The 26,189-nt window shown below is 35.2% G+C and overlaps 2 pseudogenes; both read right to left on the reverse strand.

The window, feature by feature from the left end:
* Positions 1-10,457: 10,457 nt before the first annotated feature.
* LOC149203748 (scarecrow-like protein 1 pseudogene) lies at positions 10,458-11,043 on the reverse strand (annotated as a pseudogene).
* A 4,159-nt stretch (positions 11,044-15,202) lies between these two features.
* LOC149203749 (putative potassium transporter 12 pseudogene) lies at positions 15,203-16,925 on the reverse strand (annotated as a pseudogene).
* Positions 16,926-26,189: the final 9,264 nt, after the last annotated feature.

The raw sequence follows: 26,189 nt of genomic DNA on the forward strand, positions 1-26,189 counted from the left end.
TCAGCGTTTGCTCACCTGGGTTTTGTCATGCTTGTCCTTGGAGACAAGCCCAAGCCTAGGGGCACCATTCCATTCAATGTTGTATTTTCCCTTGATGATTTAATAAAATGGCTCAGCAATTCTCTATTTCCAGCGTTTTCATGGGTGTATGATGTTTATTTCGCATTTCTGATTGCTGGATTGTCTATTTGCTTTGGTATCACTTAATTTCCTAGTTAGAAACATTACAGTTCCGCATCACTCCTTCCCCGAGAACTCGACCAGGCGCAATGTTGTACTAGCAGCAGATCCAATCCAATATCCTATAGTAGATCCTCGGGATGCAGAGGCAAAGTTCGATGAAAGAAATGGGAAAAAGGTAAATGAAATATCTTGATCCCGGGATCAAATCTCTCTTCCAAGATCTCTCCTTCAAATTGGGCTTTGAATAGTGACCCTTTACGTGCTCCGTTCTCCATTCGTCTTAAAACCCTCTCTACAGGGAAAACACTCATTATAGAGAATGTCATTCCAGAGAATAGGTAGCCAAATGGTACATACAATACCAATGCCAACTTTCATTGAAAGCAAGGCATGTAATCTAGATGCAGAAATTCAAACGATCCATAGGATATCTACAATGATAATGCGACCTTTCTGTTTGTTGGAGTTGAAAGTTTGAATCCAAATCACAGAACTTGTTAAAGAATTTTTTGTAAATCTGAGTGATTGTAGGAAGGCCAGATGCGTACGCTAAGTCATCTGTTTTGGTCTCCAGTGTTTAATGAAATAGGGGACCTGGTTATGGAAGACTATTATATTTATGCACTATGTGCATCACCTTCATGGTGATTTTCATTTTAATTAAACAAATAGAGAGGGAATACTTTAAAACGACAACAAAAAATACAACAATATCTCAACAAAATCTGCAAAAAATGCAATCTGAATAATGCGGCAACAGAGTTCATTCAATGCAGCGACAACTTAAAATTAACGGATATCGAATTCAAAAAGGTATGTAACTCCATATTGAACCCTAACAGATGTGGATGGGCTCGAAAGTTTTCTCACCTGGAGAAACTGCCGCTGGCTGGGGGCTTAGGTGATGAAAATTATGTTAACCAGTTTCTACCCTATGGTCGACGATGTGCTTCCCATACTCGAGGACTTCTGCCCCGTGCACCAATTGCCAGGTCCATGAAATTCCATTGATGAATATATCTGGGCATTATGATTATTATTACTACCAGCCCCCACTGCTACTGCCCTCCTCCCATAGGACCACGTTTCACTGGATACCTCAAACCATACGAGGCCTCGAGCTTAGCCGCTGGGAACTGCCGCTTATTATTAAACCTATTAATTTGTTGATCTCTGTGTAACCTCTCCAGCTTTAAAAGCCTGGTAAAACCTCAGTATTAGAAAACCTGACGCCAAGGGTCAAACGGTGAAAAAATGGCCAAATCCTGCAAAATGAAAATCCACAGATAGCTGAGGAGGAGGCAAGCTCAAAGATGTGAATGGATCTGAATCGCTTGAACGAATTCCCACAGTAATGAAGCTCCAAAGTCCCTGAATGAAAGTCGAATAATGATTCGAGAGGCCCATGAGTTTGTTTAGTTACATTGTTTATTTTTTTGCAATTTTAGCTGATTGAAAATATTTTAACAGGCAGGGAGGAATTAATAATCTCTTTGTTCAAATTTCATGTGAACAATTAATTTAATTTTTTATGTGTATTTTAATATTATTGAAAATCTCCCCATCACTTATTAGATGACTATGGTGATATTTCTACCTAGGTTCAATTCACTTTAAGGTTTTTTTTAAAGAGTGTGGTTGATGACTTAGGTTCACATGAGAAGAGATTTCGATGTTTTATGAGAATCACATCTTTGTAGTTGTTCTGAGTTTGAATCATGTCAAGGTAAAGGGGTAAGTGCATGGTGGTGCCTTGAATCACAAGGGCTTCCTAGATGACCATAAGTAGGACGCCAAGAAGGAGAAGACATTGGAACTCGTGGCACCACAATCAATGGTGGCTTGAATCACAAGGGCTCCCCAGACGACCATAAGTAGGATGCCAAGAAGGAGAAGACATTGGAACTTGCGGCACCACAATCTCATGTGGACCACCCCGAGGCAACTGAGAGGAGCTCAGAGGTTTCCAGTTTTCAAAGCACTGGGTTTGGTATCACCACCTCTCGTTAGATTGTTGGTAGTGGCACCAAGGATTATCAATATCGTGCAGTGGAATATGGGTGAAGGAAATTTGGCAGCCCTAAGTTGCCATTACTATTGTCAATCACACATTCAATAGTAACCATAAAAGGTAGCCACATATAAACAAAACCTTGAGGTGTTGACAGTCAGAATCTATTGTAATAGCTTTGACATATATATAGTTTTGTGTTTAGATGAGAATGAAGTGGGCTTCATCCAGGGTTCGGCTCAATCCTTGTCCATTCCATGCAGTGGTGTTTAATTCGCCAAGAAAGAGAATATTACGTGAGTGTTCAGAGTTAAATCAACAGAGATCAAAGACGTGTGATTGTCGAATTATTGCTCCTCCCTTATGATTGAGCGCTTGATGCGATGGTCATTATCCTTGGGTGATACTTTTATTCCGCATTTGCTATTGAAAAAGTAGCGTTTTTCTGTTCGATTATGATAGGATTGGATGAACGCCGGTTTGGGTGGATGTAGACCCATGTTTTTTTGTGGTGATCTTCAAATGTCTTGAGGATAAGAAAAAAATCCTTGACCAAGGTCCATGGTTTTGGGGATGAGTTGGTCTTCTAGTGAAGCCATGGTTTCCCAACTTCAATCCTCTCACTATGTTGCCGATGACTACTCTAGTATGGGTAAGATTCCTAGTTTTCCCATTCACTTTACCCATCTAGATCTCTTAGAATAAGTGGGAAATTTTATTGGAAGATTCGTCAAAGTAGACAGGGAAAGACTTTTGAAAGGCATTTTCACCTATGTTTGCATATGTGTTTAGGTAGATCCCAATGAAGTTTTGCGAGATAAAATTGAGCTCAAGTGGATGCGCATTGTGTATTCCCAACCCCTGGACTATGAAAATACAACTTTTCGATATAGGAATTACCAACAAGATAGACACCTTCAAACTATCTGTCCCTTTCCAAAAGGGGCTTCCTCCTTACAGTCATCTAAGAACTCTAGCTGCAGTTGGAGGGATCTTAAGGAAAGAAAGGGATCCAAAATGTAACACCCCTCCATTGTGTGTCAAACTTTGCAAACCTAAGCTGAGAAAAGCTAGGTATGATGTGTAATATAAAAAGTAAATACATTATTAATAAATTAATCACTTGGAAAAGCGAGACACCAAGAGATGAGATTCTTGCCAAATCACATTGGTGAATGGGAAAGGATAATTCTTTCATGGTAAAGCTTCTAGATTTAATTCTAGATAAGTTGGATGGATTGGAGATAAATATCCATCGAGAAAAACATAAAAGTTTGTGGGAGAGAAAGGCAATCTTCTATGAGGAAAATCCTCATGGGAGAGAAAGGTGAGCTTTTTTGAGATAAGCCTACGCAAATGGATAAAAAGATCCATAAAAGCTGGACGCCGCTAATGGAAACCATATCATGAAAGAAGGTATTAAATATCCATTGCATAGATCAATTGGAGGCGGTTGATCCATGGCAAGAACCTCGACTCGGTGGTGAATTGAAGAGTCATTTCTAGGTTGGGTAGCGGTGCTCTGTGTTCCAAGTGTCGTTCTCTCTTTTGATCTAGTTTGACTCACTTGCGTGGATTGTTCTGTATGTTGGTTTCTTACCCTCTATGTTATAAATTCCTTAGCATATGAGAGAATTTGCTTGAGTTTTAAATGCACTGCATGTGGTGTTAATGAGATGATTTTATGGATGCACATAAATGAAATTATAATTACAGTCACAATATGTGGATCTTATGTAGAATTGGTGTTAACCTGTCTTTTGTTAAGATAGTGAATAGTCGTGCTTGAGCTGCTATGAAAATTTGTTAACTATGGTTAAGGCTCGACTGTATAAACTATGGTACAAGTTATTTGTGCTATGCATCCAATGCTGCGCTTCTGATTAATTGTGCATAATCCCTAAGATACACATGTTAACATGTCATGCAACTGTGGCAGACGGATTATTGATTATGTATGATAAATTATTTTGTTTTGAAACGGTAGAGCCTATGGTTCGGGTTATCTAATATATGCATTATGCATTATAGGATGAATTGCATCCATTAAGGCATTCTAGTTATTTATTCGTATTGCATAAGATATATGTCGGTGGTACTTTCGGCCATGACAATAGGAATATGAACATGCTATATGGCAAAGCTAGTTATTGTAAATGGATGACCTGATCTCCATAAATGTTGGATTGAATCCTCAAAGGAGGGATACTCGAATGCGGGATATTGAATAATCTTGATTGATTCCTCCTCTGTGATGTGATGTAGGCATGGGTAGAAGTGCTTGTGTTAGCTTTGTTATGAGGTAGTTGTATATGAACGCGTGTGACAACCATTACATCTAAATTTGTTACAAGCTAAAATTAGTAAAGGAACCCAATATGTTGCCTTTAATACTGTGGCTAGGAGGTGTCTACTGAAAGAGGACCCAAAGTTGATCATAATTCATGGAACAAGGTACCAATCAACCTTAAGCACAATGCAAGAATAGGATGAAAACCTTAAGCATGACCACCAACTCATCGAATGGCCTTGAGGCTGCGATATGCAAGAAGAGGATGAAAAACATTGACTTTGAAAGCTTTTACAACCAGAGAACCTTAAAACCCCAACTCCCTCCTTAGGACAAGTGTATCTGAGTTTACCAAGAGTTGGCTTCCAACACACCCAACGCTCAATGCCAAACATGACATGGTACACTAAAACACAAAGACCGTAAAACCTTTCAACATATCGACAAAGTACACATTCTTCCTTGAAATACACATTCTAAGGAAACCCACAAATGACTTCTCCTCATTTTGAGGATGGTACCTAAGTTAAATTGGATTGCATAGGGATTTCTTAACACAGGGTTCAAAATTATTACAACAATATACTCATTAATCACTTAATATGTCATTTGTAGGAATTGCAGTTAGGTGGGGAGGATAACACTCCTATCCATTTTTAAAGCTACACCCAATTAATAAGTTCCCCATGTGCCACAATAAATGCAATTTTTATGACTATAGTGACACATCCCTCGAGATTTCCTTCCACACCAACACTTTTATCCATGAACTAAAGAGTGACTATTTCATTATTATATTATACATACATGTTAATATAAGCATTAAAATTTGTATTCCTTTGTAAAAAATGCTAGTCCAAGAGATACATTTGATCACCTTGTCTCGTATCCAATATCCAATGTTGACCCCTATATCCTTAGATCTAGAGTGAAGGTTTCATTTCTAATGTTGTGTTTGAGCTTAAATTCTAATTAAATATTTGGGTTAGCCAAGGTCATTACTTAACTTAATGGCTTTGCAATATACAATGTATCATATTTTTTTTAAGTTCAATTGGTGAGACATGTCCGGGGGATTGAACTTTCGATCACTTGGATACACAAGGGCTTGCCGACATGCTTTTTTCCAATTGTGCTACTACCCTCAGACAATATACAATGTATCATATTAACATCCACTTAAACCAAATTGACTTTTGGGACACATGTCTCTTTGATGATGAAGGGAGACCAATTATGTGATGTCAAACACATTCCCTCACAAACACTCACAAAGGCCCTACACTTTTTAGGGTTCGAACCTAGGTTGTCTGTTATGAAACCAACTCACAAAAAGATAGAAAAGATAGATCAACAACTTAGAAATCAGCCTCTTCGAGGGGGCAACCTCCTTTACATTACACAAATGAACAATTATTGGATGATACAAATGACAAAACCTCCTTTCTATATATAGGAGTCTAAGGGGTCACAATATAATCAAAGTCGACATAACAATAATAATATAAGGGCACAAAAATAACAATAGTGGGCTTCTATGGGGCACAATAATAACAATATGGGGACAATAAGGGCACAACAATAACAATAAGGGCTACAATGACAATAGTAATGGGGGAATCACTAGTATTATAGGGACCTAACATTGTCTATATGGAAACACTTTATAATTTTGAATTTATCTATTGTAGATTTGTACATAGATGGATATTCCTTTCTTTGCATTTATCTTTTAGACTTCTTGCTTTCAACCAATTGATTTAGAGCTTATGGAGTCTCAAGTAGCACCAATCCCCTTGCTTCTATTGGATTGAATAACATGATTTCTCTTTTGAAATCCATAATATCTCATTCACATGCTTCCTATTTCTCCCATAAGACTTTAGCACAGACTCCATGATCATGTTTGTGTCCCTCTTAATAACGCACTCCTTGGAAGGGGCCATAAAATCTTTTATTAGGACTAAACTTGGATGTCTCTTCTTTCTTGCCCTTTGATTCTTCATTCAATCATACCACCCATCAACTTGTTATTTTTCCATTTTTCTTATAATGAACTTTGTTGTTGGGAAGGTGCCTTTCAAGTATTTTGTCTTTGCATATAGATACACATAAAGTATCATTATTTTAATCTAATGGACGTGGTTGTTAAAATCACCAATATTTAATTAAATATGCATTGTTATACCTTTGCTCAAGTCAACTTCAATGCAAATTATAACACATGTGTGTATACCCTTCCTTGCTTAGTTTGTATATTGTTGTAAGTCCCCAATATATTTATGTTGGCTTTTGAAAGATCATCTCATCCCAAAATAAGTAGGGGGAGATTCAATATTCAAATCCAGAGTGGGGCTGAAGAAATGGATATTGAAGATGGATTCAATTATAGAAACTATCTTTTGAAAAAAGGTTAGTTTTGCCCCAAAAAGAAAGTCCCTCCTTCGAGACCTTGCCACAACTTCCATAGTTGTGAAATTTTACAATAATAGAACCTCTAGAGTAGAGGTTTACCATATACTTAGAACTTAGGTTGGAATTGATTTGATTCTTGAACTCTTTAGATGATGACTAGAGATCATTAAATACATAGTTTGAAGCGTTTGCTTGTAGTTATTAATGAACTTGTTAACCATCCATAGATGAATACTTCCCTTGCACATGTACTTGATTTTGTCAATAATGAAAGAATCCTACTATGTTTTTGGTATATTCGACAAGACTACATCTTTAAAATAAAGAAGATTCAATTCTTAATGCTTTGCAATCCTGTAAGAGGGAGGGACAATCGAAGTCACGCAGGAGGAGGTATTCGCTTTGTTTAGCGAAACTCCACAGAGATAAAGCACTAAATGCAAGATTAACCCCTTGTTTATGTGATAATTAGGGAATATATATCTATTCTCTCAAAGATTAGTCTTATATATTCAAAAAGAATTTCTCATTTATTCTAAATAACCCTTAACACTGTTTATAGAATAATTTCTCACCATTACAATCACAATAGTCATTTTTTAAGGCAAAAACTACATCAAAACTTTTTGAATATGCAAGTAGATAATCTCCACAAATGAAGATGAAAACATATTTTGAGCATGTTTAAAGTGGATTAAAATATAATAATAAAAGACACAACAAAAATCTTGATACAATAATAGCTCAAATAATTATCTTTAACAAAAATCTATTAAAAATTACTATAAAATTATAAAATGAAATTAACATTAATAAATAATCAATTAATTTATATAAAATCCCAATTTAATAATGAATAATTACTTAATTGATTTATGTAGAATCTTAATTTATATCAATTTTGTGGCTCAAAAAATTGAGATAAACCATTATTATCCCACACACTTAGGTTTAGGCTCATTCCTTTGTCTTCTTAAATTCTATCCATCTACAAAGCCTAGGACTCTCATAATACTTCAAAGAAAGCACTGACACATCAGCTAGGAAAAAGTGCATTATTGTTTCGTTCTATGTCCGGATGTGGCATCATTATTTTATTTGATGTGCCCAATTATTTTTCCAAGTAAAAAAATTATTCAACTTAAATAATAAAATATATAATATTTCAAATTCTTTAAGTTCTACTTCAAAGAAAGCACTGACACATCAGCTAGAGAAGGGTGCATTATTGTTTCGGAGTTCTATGTCCGTCGCATCAATATTTTATTTGATGTGCCCAATTATTTTTCCAAAGTAAAACTATTATTCAGCTTAAATAATAAAATGTATAATATTTCAAATTCTATAAAATGTATAATATTTCAAATTCTTTGAAAATCCGTTTTACTGAAACACAAATATATGGCCGTCGATGACATGATCGGACGGTAGATATTCTATCCCGCCTTTAAATTCAAATCCTCTTGGTAGTTTGGCGCCATTGCGCGTATCCCTCTCAACGAGCTCAGTAGCTCGCATTTGAACAATCATGGTTTGCAATCGCATAAACATTGCCCCAGAATCGATCCACGAGCCACCAGATCTCTCTCTGCACGACTTCCAACAGTTCATCTGCGTTTCTTCGTGGTCAAAACGATTTCAGAAAAGGTATTTTTCTGCAAGAGAGTGCTAAAATTGCAAAGCGCCATTATTTTCTTGTCGCCGTCATGAATCCTCTACGCTTTGTCCTAATGAAATTATTTAGAGTTCTTGATTGGAAAAATTTGCCATATTTCGACTTTCTGGAAATATTTCATTAAATAAGCTACCGTATTATCTAAACTAAATCTGACGAAAGAGGTCGTGCTCAAAACAATGTTTTAAGCAGCAAATTTCACAAGGGTTCTTTCTGGTTCAGTTATTCTGAGCTTTCAATGGAAAATTTTGACTCTATTTTGGCTTACAGGCAAGATTTCATAAACTAACGCTCTCTATAAATGGACTAGACAAGGTTGTGCTCAAAATTTTGTTTAAAAAACGGCAGAGTTTGGGAAGAAGTTCTTTGAGTTAATGGATCAGCATTCAGATGCATTTCGAGTGGTTTGATTGAATGATTTCTGTCTCAGTTCCGCACATTTCAAAGTTTTTGGAGAATGGGAATTGATAATTCTGGTATTTGATGGTGTTCTATTCAAATTACACAGAAGAAGATAGAAAGCTAGGGCTTTTAGAGGCTAAGCGTACACAATGCCACAATCTTTACAGGTTTTCGTGAGATTTTTAAGACTGGCAAATAGGATAGAACATTAGGGATTTCACTAAGCCAAGAAAGCTAATGCTACATTCTTTACAAATTTACTTCAGAGTTTTGAGACTGAACATTTTTGATGTTCAAGTGGTTCGTAGATATCTTCATGCGGTTTCTATTTGCATGGAACCAAGAATTTGATACCTCAACATGAAATACTATGCTCCGAAGGGTTTTCCCTTCCAGCTCATCTTTGTGCAATGGAATAGAATCGTTAATGCTCTTTAGTGTCTGGAGAAGTCAAAACTAATGGATCAGGAAGCAGGGGCTATTGGAACGGTTAGTAATTGAGGGAAACACTATCCTTCACAATATAACAACGTAGAGGAAAACTCATGGTACATTTTTGTAGTTTTGGTCAGATTAGGCCATCCAAGCACGCCGTTAGAGATTTCAGAGAGAAGCTCTTTGTTTTCTTTAGCACCGGAAGAAGGGGAGAACTTTTGCCACATTCCGGGGTCATCTCTGTTCATTATAGAAGGAGGTCTTGTAACCTGCTCCAAACTGCCAGTTTCTCTCTTTGAAAGTTTGTATTGAAAACCAGTGCTGGGTCGAAGGTTTACTCATATGAAGGATGCAGAAAATGAGAGTCCTTTAGTGAGTCCATGAAAAAGGCTTGGCGAAGATTTGGTGCAAAATGATACCTGCAGCAGAGCCAACAAAGTTCCAAAATTAGAGCCAACCTCACCAATTAAAATCTGCAAACAACCTGGAATCCTATCTTTAGGACGAGATTGTTTGAAGCACCCCGAAAACTCAAGTATGTTATTACTATGCTACCTTTCTATAGACTGGAATTATTTCTTTTATTGCTGTAATATCCGTGATATAGTCCTGGTTCAAGCATTTGAAAGATAGACTTGATTTTTCATCTAGTTGATTATGAGACTCTGTACTCAAGGTCATAAGAAAAAAAAATCCAAAACTTTTTAGCTAGTGAAGCATAAGTTCTTGAAAGTTAAATAGTAACTATCTCTATCCAATTACCCGCAGGCATATCACTGATTTTAGCAAGCCTTAGCATTTTCTGTCTACCTGGATAAGGAAGCAAAATACAAACGAATAACTATCACTATTATCCCTGGTTGAACAGGACAGGTAAAAACCATTGTTTCCTTAAATTAGTTTCATCTTTTACCCCTATAATAAGTTATTGTGTCAGGTTTCTGAACTCTTCCCTGACACACATGAAAGTCACATGCAGTTTCAACAATGGTATTGATAAATTGTAAGAAATTCTTGTACAAGAACATTCTTATAGTCCTTGCCTCTCAATGCCAAGCAGATGTTGCAATGAGAATTTTGTCCAACCATCCAAAATAGTAAATACATAGCTCCTCCTTCTTCCTTAGTCTTATAGCTATTGCAATATGATTAACAGAGCAAAGATTTAACCGTGTCCTTAACATTAGCACTGAGATGATATACACTAAATCCTGCCATAGTCACTCTAGCTCTCCATTTTCCTGTAACTTCATACCTCTCAATCCTTTCTTCTCCCTCACAAGCAATTATGTTCACTGTGTCTCAGGCAAGGCATTGTTTTTCAACATTCATACGATTTCTGCTATCCCTTTTAAGTGTAGCATCTAGCGACTCAAACACTGATGAGTAATAGTTTAATGCTTCCATGGACTGGGGGATGAAAGGTGTATTATTAGTGTTAACCTCTTGTTTTACTACTGTGACTACTTTAGGGTTGAGAGACTTCACCATCCTCAGAAGCCGGTCACATGGGTTCTTTGTAGACACACTTTGATCGAGCATGTGATGCAGTTGGAATGCAAAGTTTACTACTAAAACCTCATATGGATTTATCTTAAGTATCCATGGTTGGACATCTGATTCCACATCCATATAGTGGCTTATCCTTATGTTGGGATCTGATTCCACATTAAGACTCCCCTCCTAATTATGTGTGTATGGACGAAGTGGTTTATAAGGCATTACATGTGCCCAAAGTTTTGCCAATCTGGAGGTTCTCGGTATGATGCGATAGCATCCTCCTGCACTCTGTTATTAACATCATCAATGGTTTTAGTGTTATGCCTTGTAAGCCCTCTTTGGTTTGTGTTTGTTATTTATGGTGTCCATGATAATTACAGTTCTTAGGTCTTAGTCTTAGTCACTGTCTTAGGCTGATTTTATTTATTAAGTTTTTCTGATCTGGAAGTTCTCGGTATGATGTGATGGCATCCTCACGCACTCTGTTATTAACATCATCAATGGTTTTAGTGTTATGCCTTGTAGGCCCTCTTTGGTTTGTGCATGTTATTTATGGTGTCCATGATAATTATAGTTCTTAGGTCTTACTCTTAGTCTGTCTTGGGCTGATTTTATTTATTAAGTTTGAAAGTCGATGAATATAAAGACGAGCAATTGATAGGTTAAGTTTGTGAATATGAAAGAGTAATAGATATGTGTGTACCTGCAAGGCTGCATTAGTTTACATGCCATGTTTCACTGTATTTTTCTTGGAATGTTGTTGAATGTGAACATGCCTTAAATGGATAAATGAATGTGTGTGTCCTGGGTGGATAAAGAAATGTTTGCCAAAATGTTGCATTTGTGGAAATAGCTCCCAGCGCTTGATAACAACTCTTAAAATTGGGGGGTTGTTTCTGTTAAGAACAAGATGAATATAATGGTTTCTGAAGGAGTTATGAGGTGATGAATTCTATGGAAAAGTTGATAGTCATTCAACCAACGATAGTTGAATAAATATTAATATAAATAACAGTAGAGAGGCGTGTTAATTTCCTTGACATTGTCTTGTCCTGAAAATGAATTGTTGATAGAAGGTTTGAAATAATGACCAGAAATGGATTTAATTGCAGATAATCCAGAAGAACTTGATACCAAAACCTATGGTGCCACAATGAACTGCTATTGCAGCTGCGACTTACAACACTGGAAGTTATGAAAGCATGTGAATTTGTTACATAACCTACGACCATTGATATTTACAAGGGTCAATGAGAGAAGTGATGGAATCAAATCTCACCCAAAATATTGAAATAGCCTCCTCAAAAGTGCACCAGAGAGAGCAAAACCCAAGTACAATTGTGCTGAAAAGTTAAAAGTTAAAACATAGATGCAAGAGTGTGGGAAAATTCCAACCACAAGATGAGACGAGACAAATGAGAGCTCGAGTTGAACTCGAATGAGGCATCCTCTCAAGAGGGGTTATTGGCCCACATAACAAAGGCACACACAGCAAGAGGGTTATTGAGCCTACACAATGAGGGCATACAACACAAGAAGGTTATTGAACCTATATATCAAGTTTTCCTAGGTTGGAATTAACCACAAACCTAGTTTCAAATAAATCAAATTAAATATGGCCTTACCCATAATTACAGGTATGATACCTACAAATGATTTGGGGCCACACGTATAGATACACCAATAAATTTCAACCACAAACCTGTAAATTTCATTTTCCTTCACACCATGCATCTAATTTGTATTCTGTATGAGAATTAACAAAGGAATGATGCTCTTTTTCCTCTTTTCCGCTTTCCACAATATTTGTTGTTTTTTTGGTGAGTTTTCCATGTTCTAGATCCCACTTTGTTCCCACACACTCAAATTTTAGTTGCCTTGCTCTGCCACAATAATAATGCTTCAAATTCTTAGTTCTGGATTTGCTTATTCTTATTTCTAGATTTGCTTTAAACCGAATCTTTACCTGTAAACTGAGATGTAAACTTAGAGTTGTGTTTATAGATTTAGAAATAAAGTTGAGTTTTTGCAAAGTTCTCAAATGAGAGGCAAACGTTTTAGGCTAAGCACAACCATACCCTTTATTTTCCTCCCTTCCTATGGATTATAATTGATAATCTAATATTTTTTAACTTCAGTTGATTCTCTGAAATTGATTCCCTTCCTCCATTTTCATTAAAATCATCATGTTATAAGGCAAAAGGGCATACCTTTATATGAAATTTTGCCAGCAAAGAGTCCAAAATTAAATTTTGGACAATTAAATTTTCATGCAACTAAGCAACATTGCTTTTTAACAATACTCTTGGTTCAACATTTTTTGACAATGGTCTTGGTTCAGTACTTTCTTACGAGCAGAGCCCTCTCCATTCCTTCAAGCAAGAGTGGTCTCCTTGGAAAAACAATAAATCTGACCATTTCAATTTTTTCATAATGTAATACCTTGTACCAGATATCTTTGGTTTATGCCTTCTAAAATCTTGGATACCTCATCAATTTTTCCCTTAGAGAAACACTGTTTTACAGAGTCAAAAAGTCAGTTTCACAACCTCTTCTAATTACCTTCTAATTGTAATGATTTTTCCACTTCACTGGTCTGAAATAGAGCAGACATTACTTCTGTGTATACTTTAACATGTACAAAGAATTTACAATCTATCACTTCTTCAAGAACTTTTTATGCCTCAATTTTTTTTCCTACCTTCCCAAGATGATGCATGCCATTGATAAAACTTGCATGACTTGGAACAACACGTTCCCTAAGCATTTGGTTCAGTATCTGGGCAGCGGCTTGAACTTTCTTTGATTTGCAGCAAGCTTTGATGAGTGAATAGTACAGAGCATATGTGGGTGAGAGACCCTTTCTAATCATTATCTCCAGTTGATTCACTGCCTCATCCACCATACCCAACTTGCATAGGCCTCCAATGAATGTCCTATAGCAAACTATATCAGGATTTAAATTTTTTCATCTCCATTAGATAGTTCCTTGCATGGTCCACTCTACCAGCGTTGCACAAAGCATTGATCAATGCATTCAAATGGATTGTCCACTCCGAGAAAGGATTGTCCCTGATTTTAATATATAGTGTGACAGACCGTATGTGACAGGCAGGTGGAAAACTTTTCTCGCAATTGACTAAGCGACGTCCTGCGAGCCAGACTTGAGATGGAAACCCTCGTCAGAAGTATATGCTTGGCTCTTTCCAAACAAATGAAGAGTCAATGAGGTTTTGTGTGATCACTTCTGGTATCGTATTGGGTTATCGTTAGAAGCGATAATTGGATTCTCATCGAGTGAGTTGTTCTGCTTTCTCGATTTGAGAGGGTTTGTTTGGAGGGAAAAACGAAAGAGGACATACAAGAATAGTGAGGGGAAAGATGCAGAGGAAGAGGATTGAGAACATCGCCAGCAAGCAGGCTACATTTTCCAAACGTAGGTGGATTGCTGAAGAAAGCTTACGAGCTCTCGGTGCTCTGCACTGCAGAAGTTGAACTTGTGATTTTCTCCCCAGCAGGAAAGCTCTATGAATTGTCTTTTAGTGCAAATCCTACTATTTTGATTCTAATAATCATGGCTATGCAAACCTCATGAGATTCTTACTAATAACCCCGGTGGTGCAAGCCCTAGTAAGATTCGTACTAGTAAGCTCGATGTTGAAAAACCTAGTGTAAAACCTCCATCAACAACATAATCAATACATGATGTCAAAAAAAATGGAGAAGCATCCAAGGTTCTTAAGCAATGATGTAATGAATGAGGTGGAGAAGCATCCAAAGTTATTGAGCGATGGTTAGCTATACGAGGAAACATGCAATGTCATCTTCCTCTCATTTTCATGGATATAACTTAATATAACTTTCTTATGTAGAAAACATGGCTTATCTTAGGCTTAACCATGCATATAAAATACCACCTATCACCTTCATTGAAAAAAGAATGGTGTCTTTGTTCATAAATATCAATGATTAATCGTAGGAATGGCTATTATTCTCTATCAAACAAAATCAAGGACTAAGTAATGAAGATCTTGGTCGACAACAAAACTTATGATTATTAACTTCACATTAAAATTCACTTCATCTCTGCCACCTTCAAGGAAATCTTTGTTATCCATCACCATATTGATGTTGTGACTTGGTCCTTGAAAAACATTCAGCATGTCTGATTCATGGAAACCTTCAAGTTAGACAGTATATGTCATGCTAACTTGCAAGAGATTGGTGTGAGGTACATTGAGGCTTGCAAGGCCTGCCCTGCAGTTTGCCCTCATGAAAGCATAGAAGTAGATTATAACCAGTTTCTTAAGAAACCATGAATCCTTTCTAGCCTTGACATCTCCGTGACCAACAAGATATACAACTCCTGATAATTCAGAACACTTCCATAGTTCCAAATGTACATCACAAGAAGGAAGAAGGTGGCAAAAGCCATTTATCCAACCATTTTCCCTCACTTTCATCAAAACTGCAGAAAAATAAATCAGCTCAATTGATCCAAATAGAATAGGAAATCCAATCGCAAGGAATATATTTTTTGCCCATATAAGAACCATGACAAGAGTCACTAGGCTTGTAGTCACCATAATCATCCCTACCTTTGCAATGCCATATGCATTTGATATCTCGACCGTGCTCTTAAAACAATCACATACTAAGACACACATTATCATTAGAACCCAGTTGATGACAAGAATGTAGATCTGACCCATGAACTGTCAGGATGTGTGAATTATTTTCAATCTGGGAAAGCATCCTAGGGCCATGGACATTTTAATAGATGAAATTGTTGCCGAGATCATTGCCTGGCTTGCAATCATGGCAACAACAGTATCTATCACGAACATTGGCCAGATAAAACCATCTGGAATTGAAGCATAGAATACCTTCTCCACCACAGAGGGATGCTTCATAAGATATGCAACTTGATCCATGTAAGCCAATAGTAGGCATGGGAATACTACACATGTGAAGGCTATCTGGATGGATCTTACTGAGAAGTGACCCAAATCAGCAAACATAGCTTCAGCTCCTATTATGCATAACACGCAACCTCCTAGGGACATCCATGCTTTGATAGTGTTCCTCTTGAACAAGTAATAGATATAAACAGGATTGAATGCCCTTAAAATTGTCATGTCATGTTAAATAATATTGTAAAGTCAAATAGAACCAATAGAGAAAAACCATATCACGAGTGCCGAAGAAAATGTCATGCCTACTTTTCTTGTACCAAACTGTTTTATGTTGAACAAGATCACCAGGAATATGATTGAGACAATGACCACTGTGTCTTCTGTAAAGCTAGATATTTCATCTTGCAGGCCACTAACAACAGACATGACTGATATTGCAGGTGTAAGTATGCCATCCCCAATTACCATGGAAGTACCCATGAGAAACAAGAGTAGCAGTAGGGTCTTCAATTTTGTACTTCTCTAAAGGCTTTCTTTGATTCTTAATCATCTTTCCAGTTCCGGGGTGGGCAACTTAAGCTTGAAATTGGAATTTTTTTCATCTGATGGTTGCTGGTTGGGGAGCATATTGACCTTTGCATATATGCAAATCAAAGAGTACAAGGAAAATGTCCCCCCTTCACCATTGTCATTGGCTTTGAGCATAATGAACACCTATTTAGCCAAAGGGATGAGGCCTATTGTGTACATTACTAAAGCTAATGCACCCAAAACATCTTCCTCTCCTTCGGTACGAGCTTGGATCAATACACTAGTGAAAACATACAAGGAGTTGGTACCCATATCTCCATAGACCACTCCAAGTGTTTGGAATGCCAAGCCGAGCGTCCGTCCTAATGAAAGGTCCTTATTATGGCCCTTATGAACACTGGGCACCTCCATGGCCTCCACATCAAAGGAATCCACTCACTTGGTCTTCAGAACGAGCCCATGCCTCATTTTGTGTCATGTCTGATCATCGTCAATGAACCAGCTTGGGGATCACCCTTCCATTTCACTGCCATCAACCCACCTGGACTCTGATGACAACAAAGACATTGAGCCCTCACTGATCCCATCCCTGTCTTTCTCATCCCAGAAATTGATATGATAATGGGGTTGACAATGACAAGAGTGATACACAAAAGAGAAATCAATAAAAACTTAGGAGAATCCCCACAACTGTTTATAAAAAAAGCACAAGTTTATCATCCAGAGAAGCAATTTCTGCATTCAAAGACCACAATCCTCAATCTCATAATTTTATCATCCATAGAAACAACTCCTGCATTCAAATCCCATAATCCAGAAAAAGAAAGAGCTCAATCTCTTCGACCCACATCGTAACATCGCATCCCACATCCAGATTTCCATTGAAATCTTGAAAATCCTCATACCCAAATGATTTTTTCCAGTGACTTCTATGAATACATTACCATCCTTCGATCAGAGCGTTTTTCTTATCTCATCAGAGAAATTCTCCGAGGTCACGTTAATTCCAATAAAATTATACAGAGCAATAACCCGTAGTTATGAAACAAAATTGACACACTAGAATCTCAGCTGAAGCAATATATGTTATAAAGATGATAAGCTCGTGGAAGATGTTCATTGTAGTTTTTCTGGATGATTGAATATTAAATCATAGATAGTTTAAATTGATTTAGGTGATAATGGCTTCATCGTAGACTGTATTAAAACATTAATTCTAAATCATAGATAAAATTTTAACCTTTTTTATATAGCATTAATTGTGTAACAATTTACAGTGTTAATTGTTTATTTACTTATAAATTAATAAAATATAAATTATTTATAAATTAATAAAATATAAGTGATGGCTTTAGGTACCAGGAAATATCTGCAAATAAATTAGCTCCTCTACGAGTATGTTAATTTTTTAAGTTAGATTACAAATATAAAATTTAAAAGTATATAATATTTGTTTTATGAATTTTTCTTACTATTTTTTTTTGTTTTTTTTGTTTTTAAAGTTAAATTACAAATACAAAATTTAAAAGTATATAATATTTGTTTTATGATCTTTTTTACAAATTTTTTTTTTTTGTTTTTTCTTGTTTTTTTTTTTTTAATTCTCTACATTCGGTTATTTTTCTGTGTTCTCTCCATGTGATTTTTTCTCACTAGTGAACAATCATGGTATTAAAAACTCACAATGATGGGATAATGTGTTCTATCATATCTCAAACTATTCCCTCGCCGTAAACACTCTTAAATGATCATTTTCATGGTATTAAAAACTCACAATGATGGGACACTGTGTGCTACCATATCTCAAACTATTCCCGCACTGTTTAGATGTAAACACTCTTAAAATTATCATTTTCAAATTGCCTATAAATATCAATTTTTTATTACTATATGAATAAACCATTAAAATGTTATGAATAAGATATATGAAATAAAAATTCTTAATTTCTTTTTTATTATTATGTAAAGCCAAATTATGTTGAATTGTCAAAATTTAGACTTTAAAATTGTTAATATTCTTTTATTATATAAAGCTAACCTCTCCTAACCCAATACATCACTTAAATCAATCTCTTATATCATAAAATATTCTAAAAAGTGAGATTTTATATTCTTTTCAACTTTAGTATTTTGTCAAATATTAAGAAATGTGAAACATAATATATATGTTAAAGAAGAAACATATTATATATCTTCAAGGAGAAACATATAATGGTAATGCAAAGTTTTAAAAGGTATGCAATCCTTGGGCTTATTGGAGAGTATATAAAAAATTTCACAGCTTTTTATGAGATATGGGAGGAAAACATGTTAAAGATTTTTAATAAATATAAAATTTCCAAAATGATGCTAGTTATGTGTGATTCTTTTTTCATTGTTTGTGATTATGAAAAATGAAACTCAATGTTTTTTCATTAGTGCACACATATTTCATTATATAATTGCATATAGAAAAATCATTCCAGAGCCGATAACAATAAAAGTGAAGAATTTATGGTCCAACGTTATATTTAAGGGAGATGTTTAAGGATGACGTTTGAATTTTGTTTTGCATTTTAAGACATTTGGAGGAAATATTAGGAAGGACTTTGAGAAAGGATTGTCCTTGATTTTCGAAAATGGAGTTGTTCCTTTCCAGCCATATGCCCCAAGTGACCATCAAAGGGAGAGCTCATATGTTTTTTGGATGTTTTCTTTATAGCCATTTTTTTACACATATCCATAAAGTCCCCATGCCATTGATGTGAGTTACCAATATACTTTTGAATTTCAAGCCATACTCTGATAGTGAAGGGGAAATTTATGAAGAGATGTGGGATGTCCTCAAGCAAAGTGGGCATCTACTGGGCATAAAGAAAAACCTTTTTTTGTAAGATATCCCATGTTGGCACTTCGTTTTTAAGGAGAAACCACATGAATAATTTAGTTTTAGGCGAATAGTTTTGATTCTAGATCTTTTTAACCCACCAGGGAGGAGGGTAAGCCTGAGGTTGATGGGCTAAAGACAAATAACCAAACTTGGGATTGTAGCTACTCGAGGGGGTGTTTGACCAGACTAGAGTGTCTTTAGAATTTGAGAGAGATACCATATTATGACTAAGAGTTTCAATATATTTGTTCCATTCTTCAGGTAGAGCCCCTTCCAATAGTAGGTCAACAAATTGCCTCCAAGCTAGGCAACCCATCACACCCATATGATTAGAGGCCTGATTTAAGAAGAAGATTCTTTGAGTGTGAAGGAGCTTGGATGAGTTGATCAGAGAGTATATGAGAATCCCCACAACCTATTCAGGGATCTTTCCCTACAAGAAGTTTTGTACCATCTCCAATTCGCCATCTGAGACCTTGTAGTATGACTGAAGTGTAATTTTTAAGAGCTTTCCAAACCAATGATCCATAGGGTGGAAATCACTTGGGAGTATGAATCCAATCCATTGTTGAACAGGGGAAAATATATTTGTTTGCTATGACTTGCGGCCACAACCCTGTAACTTGAAGCAATTTCCAGACACCTTTTTTAGCAAGAGCCTTAGAGAACCAAATGATATTTTTTAAGCCTCATCGTCCCATTTGCTTGGGAATGGCTATGGAAGACCATGCTGTAAGTGAAAATGGGTGATGATCTTGTTCCCCTGCCCACAAGTATCTTAGATAGATTTGTTTAATTTTGTGTATTATTTCCAGAGGAACACAAGCAAGCAGTGACCAATAAACAAGAATTGCTTCTATTACCGCTTTGCAGAGTATCAACCGACCTACTCTGGAGAGCTACTTGTTGCACCAATGCCTAATTCAAAATTCTATTTTGCCAACGAAAGCATTGCAGGGTTAAACAAATCTAGCGCACGATAGATTTTCTTTTAGCACAAACAAAAGCATTAAAGGGTAAAAAAAATCTAATGCCCGCTAGATTTGTTTCTAGCACAAACAAAATCATTGACGGGTAAAACAAATCTAGTGCACACTAGATTCATTTCTAGCATAAATACAAGTATTGTAAGGTAAAACAAATCTAGCGTATGCTAGATTTGTTTTTAGAATAATCACAAGCATTGCGGGGTAAAAAAAATCTAATGTGGGTTAGATTTGTTTATAGAACAAACAAAAACATTGTAGGGTAAAATAAATCTAGCATCCACTAGATTTGTTTCTAGCACAAACACAAACACTGCGCTAGATTTGTTTCCAACATAGACCTGGTTATTGTAAGGTAAAACAACTCTAGTGTAGGGAACAATAGAAACAAAAGCATTGTTAGGTAAAACAAAAGCACAAACAAAACATTGCATGGTAAAACAAATCCAACACACATTAGATTTGTTTCTAGCACAAACAAAAGCATTGTAGGGTAAAACAAATCTAGCGCACGCTATATTTGCTTCTATCACAAACACAAGGATCATAAGGTAAAACGAATCTAGTGTAAGGCAAATGCAAAAGAATTGCAGGGTAAAACAAAAGCACAAATACAAGCATTGAAGGGTAAAACAAATATAGTGTGTGCTAGATTTGTTTCTAGCACAAACATCAATATTGCAAAGCAAAACAAATCCAACATGCGCTAAATTTCCTTTTAGCATAAACACATGTATTGCAAAGTAAAACAAATCGAGCGTGCCACTAGATTTTCTTTTCGCACAAACACAAGAACAATGCATGCGTTAGATTTATTTCACCTTGCATTTTGCTTTTGTTTCTACTAGAAGGAAATCTAGCATGCACTGGATTAGTTTTACATTGCAATGTTGCTATTGACAACATGCTTGTGTCTATGCTAGAAGTTAATATGGCATTCACTAGATTTGTTTCACCCTACAATATTGTTATTTGCTTCTGTTTACGCTATAAGCAAATATTACAGATGTTAGATTTATTTCCCCTTGTAGTGTTGTTATTGGCAATGTGCTTGTGTTTGATTTAGAAGGAAATCTACAATGTTTTGGATTTCTTTTGCTCAAAGGAAATCTACAATGTGTTGGACTTATTTTGCTCTATAATGTTGTTGCTAGCAATATGTTTTTGATAGAATTAAATTTAACACACGTATTATAGGGACTATTCCATGTAGAAAATACAATCTTTGTCCAATTTTGGAGTTTATGAATAAATATATTATTGAAGTATGTTGTGTTTTTGCTTCCAATGCACAAATATGCAACTATAAAGTGACAAGCACAATTTTTTTAGCAACATGTATTGTTTTTCTTTCATCTCTAATATATAGCTATGAACTTCCAAAATCAATTTCACTAATTTCTAGATGCATAAGGTCAATTTTTCTTCATCGACACACACATCTGACAAAACTCAAATTTACACTTTTTGGGGACCTAGAGGTGTTTAACATCCCTATGTATTCATCCTAAATAGTACATCCTCAGATATGTAATGGTAGGAAGTCCTAACATTGGAACTAATGTTTTGAAATGTAATTTCAAAACATTCAAAATAAAAATGAGAATTATCTAGTATATATGGTACTAGAACTTTTATTTGGAAGAAAACTTCTAGAATGACTTCCAAATATCAAGTTTATACATCAAATATCCTCACTAAGTGAGATATAAATACAATTTATGTTTCACTTAGGACTTTTAAAAATCTTAAGTAGCATCAATTTTGGACATTCTTTGATGTTATGAAGGACCATGTTGTAGTTCTCCAACAAGTTCTACAATTTTCTTAGGAACATTATTTGTACACATACATCAATAATACAAGTGCCATTTCCAAAGTCAAATAGGAACTTGGTGGTTTGATATGAGTTAATATCTATCATTCTATAATGCTACATAGATATCTAATTGTTAGGACTTCATGCACACAACACACATATGTAAAGTACATTTTTGTACCAAGCACTAAATGATAGGGAACAATGTTTCAGTAAATACAAAATAGCTACCATAATATCTTAAATTATTTCATCCATATTATTTTTTTGAAAGTTGTGTTTTGACTAAAATATAAAATCACACTTTACATGGTTTAACCTTAATTACAAACTACAATTGATTTTTTACATAATTAATAAGAATTACAATGGAAAAAATAAATTTTACAAAAGGAGAATGCGTTGACCTCTTAATTAGTGGTCAAGTTATTGGGCTCGGAAGGGTTGAATCTACATAATTTGGAACTTTTTATGCATGAGAAAGGGTTAATGTAGACTATGATACAATGTTGATAATTGATGTCACTCAACCACATTTGATGGTGGACGATGTTGATGAAGGGTACATTCATCAATGGGAGATCATGGGTTTGAGACCCAACATAGGTAAATCAAAATATTGAAGCATGTGTTAATTATTATCGAGATTATACTAAATGTTTTGTTTGAGAAAATACTAAGCTTATTTACTTTGTTTTGCAGGTGCAAATGGTTCTTCTACACTTTCTCTTGGAGGCAAGGTAGATCATTAGCAAGATGGAGTGAAAGTGGGTGAGGGCTACATATTCAATACAGAGCTGGGGTATAAGGTGCATGGAAAGATGGTAAATAAATGATGCATAATGGTTAGAATTGAGAAGGTGTTAAAACATGATGCTTCTATACCACATCCAACAGGATTTGAGCATACACTAGGGGGTGTATTGGAATCTTATCAGATTTAGCCAGAATCAGATTGGGAACCTCAATATCATGATCATGGCATAAATATTCCCCAAGATAGGGTTACCTTCATATGCACAAATGTTGATCTTACACATGATTGCAAAGAAACAAGCATGTGCATTGCCAAAGGAATAATAGTTAATGTCTGTGAGGATGACATGGTTGAGGGTGAAAGACCATGTGAAATGGAATTTGGTGTTTTTGTGGAAGAGATAGAAATTGCCAAATATGTAGGACTGGGGATATGTATAAATATTTATTGATTAGATCTTTGGTAAATTTCTAGAAAATCTCTTCCAAAAAACACTAAATTGCCAAATATGTATAAAATTCTTGATCTACTTGAGAGAATATCTTGAGGTTAGGTGGAGATGATTCATGAATGTAATTTTATCTTTTGAATGATCTATTAATATATTTTAGAAATAATTTTCAATGTTTTTTGTATATCAAATATTCCATTCTTATTATTTTTTGAGGGTTTTTATATTATTTAGTACACATGCACATTTTGGTTCAACTTCAATGTAATCATGTGACCATACTTTATGCAAATTACATGACACTTTCATTCAACTTTTACATTTAAAGTTTTTTTTTTTTTTTTGGTTGGAAGGATTTATAGAATGCACTAGATTTCTTTGTTCTTGTGCCAAAAGGAAAACTATCAAGATTTCACCCTCACCAAGGTTAGTACTCTGATATTGTTCTTGGTAGTGCATTTGTGATTATGCAAGAAGGATACCTAGTAATTACTAACTTTCTTCTAGACACCATTACAGTTATGCAACCAATGCTCTAGGAGTGACATTGTCTCAATAATCACAATGGTTAGAGTTATATCTTTTGATGTGCCCTTTTATTGAATTTGGAACAATTTATGAAGATAAATGATAGTGCAAAAGAAGTGTGTATAAATATGTGATGTTGTTGGCACTACATTTGTGCTTGAGCTGGAAGGAAATATAATTGTATAGCTTTCCTTTTGGCACAAACATAATAATCCAATCATAATTATTTGATCCATGGAGAATAATGTGATCTTTGTATAATTTTGAAGTTTATGAATAAATGTATTATTGAGGTATACTATATTTTTCTTCCAATGCAATTTCTTTGCTTTTAGAATAAAAATGAGAATTATCTAGTATTTACAGTACCAAAACTTTTATTTGGAAGGAAACCTCTAGTTTGGCTTTCGATTATCAAGTTCAAACATCAAACATCCTCACTAAGTGAAATATAAATATAATTTCTCCTTCTCATGGTGATTTTAGACATTATGTAGCATCGATCTTGGAATTTCTTATATTTTCCAAAGGACCATGTTTTGGTTCTTCAACTTCTACAAATTTCTTATGATCATTATTCATACACATGCATCAAAACTACAAGTGTCATTTCTAAAGTTAAATAGGAAGTTGGTGGTTTGATATGAGTTGATATTTGTCATTCTATGATACTATCTACATCTCTAATTTCTTGGTCTTCATACATATTTTTTTGTGTAATTTGTATGTAAAGTAATTTTTAGTAGTAGGCACTAAATGGTGGGAAACAATGTTTCATTACATACAATATGACTACCATATTATTTAAATTATTGCATCTATATTACTTTTTCATAAGTTTTGTGTTTTTGTGAAAATATAAAGTCACACTTTACATGGTTCAACCTTTTAATTACAAGTTACGATTTAGTTGTTGTTACAGAATTTATACAAGCTACAATGGAAAATATAATTTTGGCAAAAGGGGACTATGTTGATCTCCTTATTAATGATCAAGTCATTGGGCTAGGAAGGGTCGAATCTACAGAGTCTGGAACTTATTATGTCGGAGAAAGGGTTAATGCAGGTTATGTTACAATTTTGATAATTGATGTCACTCAACCACATTTGATTGATGAGGATGTTAATGAAGGGGGCATACATCCATGGAAGATCATAGATTTGAGACACGACACAGGTAAATAAAAATATTGAAGCACATGTTAAATATTATTGGTAGTATAATAAGTGTTTTCTTGAGTAAATACTAACCTTATTTACATTCGTTTATAGGTGCAAATGTTTCTTCTACATTTTCTATTGGAGACAAGGTAGATCTTCTGCAACATGGAGTGAAGGTGGGCGAGGGCTCCATATTCAATACAGATCTTGGGCATAAAGTACATGGAAATATGGTAAAGAAATGATGCATAGTGGTTAAAATTGAGAAGGTGTTAAAACATGATGCTCCTCTACCACATCCAATAGGATTTGAGCATACACTAGGGGGTGCATTGGAATCTTATGAGGTTTGGCTAGAATAAGATTTGGAGCCTCATTGTCATGATCATGCCATAAATATTCCCCAAGATAGGGTTAGATTCATATTTACAAATGTTTCTCTTACAAATGAATGCATGGGAACAAGCATGTGCATTACCAAAGGAATGCTAGTTAATGTCTGCAATGATGACATTGTTGAGGGTGAAACACTAGGTGAAATGGAATTTGGTGTTTTTTTGGAAGAGATAGACGGAAATTGTGAGATATGTAGAATTGGGCATAAGTCTATACATTGTTTGGTTATATGGCCAATAAATAAGTTGGTGGACAAAAAAGGTGTGATATTGAGGGTCAAGGAAAAGTTTAAGGAGCCACCCAAGGAAATGGTGATATTGGATGTTATAGAGGACACAAATCCCTTAAACAAATGGGATGGGTATCTTTGTAATGAAAAATATAGAAACTCAATTGATATGCATGTAACAAGGTCATATAAAAGGATTAAACGAGTTATGGCTACAAAAAAATGCAAAATGTCAAACAAAAATAGATGAGAGAAAGAAATTCGACTTTTGGCAGCAGATGTATGTTGTAGAAAATATTGTCTTCAACATGTGGATAGGAAGTCCATTGCAGGTGCTAGAAGGGATATGATACAAATAAATCAAAATTGTATTAGGGAATTTGCCTTGAATTCACTCATGTCAAACACAGTCATGTCAAAGGGCCATGGCCTACCACCTATTGCTAGAAATGTAAAGGACATGAGATTAAATGGGAATATTATTTGTAAGAAAGCATGGTATAAGATAAGATTCCTTAAAGCACATTCTATAACTACCAGCATTATTTCCAACATGGAGATATCAAAGCTATTCATAGTAACACCAACACATGCAAAGCACGAGCTCACACAGTGGCAACCATAGAAATATTACA

Source organism: Pinus tabuliformis, chromosome 2_1 (genome assembly GCF_031772625.1).
Source record: "Pinus tabuliformis cultivar Carrire ecotype Pingquan chromosome 2_1, CPIR1, whole genome shotgun sequence".
In the NCBI taxonomy this organism is placed as follows: Eukaryota; Viridiplantae; Streptophyta; class Pinopsida; order Pinales; family Pinaceae; genus Pinus; species Pinus tabuliformis.